Raw genomic sequence first — 4,979 nt, 5'->3', positions numbered from 1 at the left:
GTCTGGACTCAAATAAAGGCTCTTTTGTAAGTTACAGCAGACTTTGCAATTCTTGAGCTCTTGGGTTTTCCCGTGGACTCTGGGCACAACATCCTCCCTCAGGGTGTGTGGGGACTCCTCCCTCAGAGTGTGTGGAGACTCCTCCCTCGGGGTGTGTGGGGACTCCTCCCTCGGGGTGTGTGGGGACTCCTCCCTCGGGGTATGTGGGGACTCCTCCTTCGGGGTGTGTGGGGACTCCTCCCTCGGGGTGTGTGGGGACTCCTCTCTCAGGGTGTGTGGGGACTCCTCCCTCAGGGTATGTGGGGACTCTTCCTGGCAGTCTTCCTTCATGCTATGTGGGTAGTTGTTTATTGCCAGGTGGACATTTTGCCTTAAGTAATTCAATCTTTCTGCCTGGGTATTTATAAGATTTCTTTTTATTCTAGCATTCAGGAACTTTATCAAGCATCATATTCTCATTCGATCTCTCTCTCCTCTCCACCAACCCCTCCCATGGTGTATGTGTGTTCAACCTAGCCTGAAATTGAATGAGCAGACTCCAGGCTTTTCCTTAATTCAGATAAAGTTTTCTGCCTTAACCTAGTGAATAACTTTTCCCACTTATTCCCCTTTCTCCTTCTGAGACTCCCATTATGTGTTTATTAATTTTCAGATCTTCCCTCTTGACTCTGCTCTGTACTTGAGACGGCTCCTGTCCTTGTACGAGCATCTGCTTTTAAAGCCAACATTTGAGATTATACTCCAGGGGCTGGAGAGAGGGCTCAACACTTAGGAGCTCCTGTAGAAGATCCAGGCTTAGTTCCCAGCACCCACGTGGTGGTTCACAACTGCGTGTAAGTCAGTTCCAATACCCTCTTCCCCTGCCTCTGTGGGTACCAACATGCATGCAGTTCACATATATACACAACGGCGCGCATGCACACACACAAAACCTACTTCTAGAACCTTAGTAATGCTATTTCTGAAATAGGATTTCATTTTGTTACAAAATGATGTGGATCTTGGGAGTCCCACCCAGGCCCCTGCAAGAGCAGAGAGGGCTCTTAACTGCCGAGGATGTCTTCTCAAGATTCCTTCTTCTGGCTCTAGACCCAGGCAAATGGGTTGATTTTCTTGTAGTTTATTGGGTCTGGTTTTTGGCGTACCTTACATGTTAGTAATTACCCTCAAAACACAAAAGTTGAAGGTGCTAACCAGAGCGTGGTCTTATACACATGCAGTCCCAGCACTCCAGAGGCTGAAGCAGGAGGATCGCCAGTTTAAGGCCAGCCTTGGGACTCTGTTCAAGGAATAGTGAAATGAGTCTTTGCCAAGGACAGCAAAGGTCTCACGGCCTGCCCAGTAGTGCCTTCTTAGGCTTCTAACAGACAGGACTGTGGGCTCAGGCCTCTAGGCCAAGGAAGAGACTGAAAATCAGGCTCTAACAGGTTTCTGCAGCAGTTTCTGCAGCATGCTGTGGCCCAGTGCTTTCAAGGCCATGCTAATCTTTTTATCTTTAGCTTGAGCTCAGTGTCCATATTCTGAATTGCTGATTGCTTTCTCCCAGACTTAAATTCCTGTATACCCTGACTCAGTAAAACTTGAACCTCATGGGGCCTGCAATGCATTGCTATTTCCAGCTCTTGCAACAGATTCTCACTCGGCCCTGGTCCCCCACACTGTGCCTTCCTCCTTTACCCAAACTGCCCCCTGATCTAGCGCCAACATGCCTCTTGAATGCTCTCCACTCCTCTCACCTGCTCACCCGTGAGCTTTGTCCAAATCCCAACTCCAGTTAACCGACCCACCATGCAGGGTTCTGTGCTCCCATCTTGAAACCAGCAGGAATCCTCCTTGGTCTCTTGGTGTCTTTTTCCAGCCTCTAGCCATTTCTGTTCTTTCTAAAGCAAAGCTTCTTGTGGCCAGACAGGCTAACAGTTGCTGCAGGATAGCTTGCTCCAGACAAGATAATCTGTTGCTGCACACCTGCTGCACACCCAGTGCATAACTGGTTTGTGCCAGACAGTGCTGTAAATGTCTTATGGGTGTTGATCCTACTTTGTTCTTGTAGCAGTCCTTTAAATTAGAAAGTATCATCTTTCCAGTGTAAGACGTGAAGATCAGCTGCCCAAGGGCTGATGAGCAGTGAGGCTGGAATTCGGGTCCAGAGCCCTTCCTTCACTATGCTGCCACAAAGCACGTTCAGATTTTCAGCCCTACAGACACTTGAACAGCACACTCCCATTTCCAAGCACATTTTATCAGACTTCAGTCCTCACTCCTCATGAAGAATGCCACTTGCAGGGTCTGGCTGTGGGCCATGCATTTGGGTGAAATTTTTCATATTACCAGAAAGTTTTACAGAAAGGATCCCTTGTAGGCTAAGGGCTATTGTTTATTTGTTTATTTGTTTATTTGACTTTTGTGCTACTTTTGCTTTGCCTCCCTTTCCCTTGATGTAAGTTCACTGGAGTGGGGGTCAAGGCTGGTTCTTAGTCTTCGGTGGAAGCAGAAACTGCCCCTACCACATAGGGGAAGAGGTCGGAGGAGACACTTCCCCTTGATCTATAAGCCAGACCACAGCACCTCAGCTTTGTTTTGTTTTGTTTTGTTTTTATTATTACATGCATTACATGAGCGGAGTTGTTAGCAGTACACAGGGCCTATTTACTTATATATCATATATTTGGTACAATTCTTGGGTAATTTGGTGGTAGCAATAACTAGGAGAGTTGAAAAAAATCTGAAACCTTGTACTTTCAAAGGATATGGGAGGAGAAAGAAAGAGACCCACTAGTGATGTGATTGGAGTTATTCGTCAGGCCCTAGGTTAGGTATTGATCCTACTGTAGTAGAAAGCAGAAACATCCCTAGAAAACATCCTCCCTGGAGACCTGCCTGCCAAGGCTGGAGAGGTCTCACTGCTCAAGAACATTCACTGCTTTGTGTGTGTAGTTAGTTGGTTTTCAAGACAGTGCCTCTATGTAGCCCTGGCTGGCCTGGAACTCCCTCTGTAACCCTAGCTGGCCTTCAACTCAGAGAGATTGCCTGCCTCTGCTTCCCAAGTGCTGGGGTGAAAGGTGTATGCCACTCCACCTGGCTGCTCTTGCAAACCACGCCTATTCAGTTCCTAGCACCTCTGTCAAGTCACTTCTACCTTTTCTGTTTCATTTTTTGATTTTTTGTTTTTTGTTTTTTGTTTTCCATTTCTGAAAATCAGCTATGAGTTGAAGATCCGAGACCAAGAGGGATTAGCAGGCATGTCCCTTCCTGAGCACTCGTCAGTAGGGAAAGGGTTAACTCCGATTATCTTATCCCTTCTTATGTGAAGCAGTGTATGAGGAGCATAAGGCAGACTTGTTAATATGCAAAATTGTGGTCTGCTGCTGGTGAGAAGATGACAAGGTGGCTGTGGCGCTAATGGTGGAGGCCTGTTTGAAGTCTGATGGCAGTCACTGGGAAAAAGCCTGCAAAGAGAGGCGGGTTACTAAAGCAGGTGTTCTAACCTGGCTCATAGGCATGTGTAGTCCTGTGTTAGCCAAACAAAGTCCCAGTTCCAAGCTGCTGGTAGTTTCTCTCACACTGGGACTGTCAGAGGCGTCCCCCTGCCCTCCCTCCTCCAAAATGAGGCCATTACAACAGCATCTGGAGTATTGGAAATGGCTTTGGAAAGCAAAGTATCTATCTCTTCACTCAACTCAGGCCTAATTGTAATTGTTTGTGTTTAATTATAATTGGATTGTGTAACTCGTTGTGGGGGGCTTGGTACTTCTGAAAGAGGTGCATAAGCTCATTTTGGCAAAAATAAAAAAAGCAGAGCTAGTAGCACAGCGTAATCCCCACATGGAGGCTGGCAGTTAGATATAAAAATGCCAGACAAAATCACAAGGCAAGCCAGGGACAGAAGAGAGCCTTAATGTGATTTAGATACCATGACTGAGTTGCAGTCAGTGTCTGCCGGTCACGGGGTTGAATGTGACATCATCCTCTATGGAGATATATTCCAGCAAAAGACTACTGCGGCCACCATCTGTCCCCCATTCAAGGAACACATCTCACCGAGTAGCTGGACCCCAGTGGGATGCACCAAATTCGCTTAAGCATAGGCTTGTCTTCCTCTCATTACAGGATCTGAACATCTCCTCGGCTTTGTGGAAGCTTTGTTGTGGGGATTACTAAGACAATACTGACGACGGGGGACTTCTGGTCAACCTGTATGCATCCCTTGATCTTACGTGAGCTTTAAAGTGTGTCCTTTATGAGGTCAAATATAAAGAACATCGTTTATAAAACCATTTCAAACGAGGCAGTCTGACCATCCAAGCACCAGAGGTTAAACAGAGAACTCCAGAAATCAGTCTTTGATTCACTGTGACAACTTCCAGGGAACAGTGACAAGCCTATCCCAAAACATCTTCAGCTTGGGAGACTCCTGCAGTCCCTGAGAGGGAGTCTTCCGGCTTTGCTCTGTGTTTGAGAAGCAACAGTGTGATTGATTGCATGGAAACTCTGCTTCCTTCAGCTGCTAACACCACACTGACTCTACCGTTGGAAGGGGTGGACTCATATCATCAATATCATTTAGGATGCATCCCAAGTCTAAAGATCCCTATTCAGTCCTTAAAAAGCTTTTGAGTCATGCTCTGTCCTGTCTGGTGCCATAGAAATAGTAATATGTGCTCATGGCGTGGGGAAAGGTGAACAATTTTATTGTATATCATTGTATGAAACTGACCCTTTATACAGTGGAATACAATGAGACCTTATTTGGGAGCTGAGCTGAAGTTAATAGAAGCAAAGGAAAATAGAAGCAACATTTTTGTAAGTGCAGCAAACAAAGAAAACTGTCGTAAGAGGCAAGAAACAATATGAGAAAAACAACTTCCAACAAGGCTTGCTACCATTTACTTTACGGGTATTGCTGATTAGTAGACAGTGTCAATAGAGCCTCTGACTAATGAAGTCAGTGGACCAGTATCCTGGAGAAAGCCTTCATATGC

General features: G+C 46.2%; 1 long non-coding RNA gene across 1 annotated transcript; it reads left to right on the top strand.

Moving 5' to 3' along the window:
- The first annotated feature begins 214 nt into the window (after positions 1-214).
- LOC116068044 lies at positions 215-4,618 on the top strand. Its single transcript, XR_004109414.1, has 2 exons — positions 215-833; positions 4,108-4,618. It is a non-coding gene; the product is annotated as an uncharacterized LOC116068044 (long non-coding RNA).
- The last annotated feature ends 361 nt before the right edge of the window (positions 4,619-4,979 follow it).

The sequence above is a fragment of the Mastomys coucha genome, unplaced genomic scaffold, assembly GCF_008632895.1.
Source record: "Mastomys coucha isolate ucsf_1 unplaced genomic scaffold, UCSF_Mcou_1 pScaffold22, whole genome shotgun sequence".
Taxonomy (NCBI): Eukaryota; Metazoa; Chordata; class Mammalia; order Rodentia; family Muridae; genus Mastomys; species Mastomys coucha.
The sequence above is the reverse complement of the archived record's forward strand: the minus strand, read 5'-3'. Positions and strand labels throughout refer to the sequence as shown.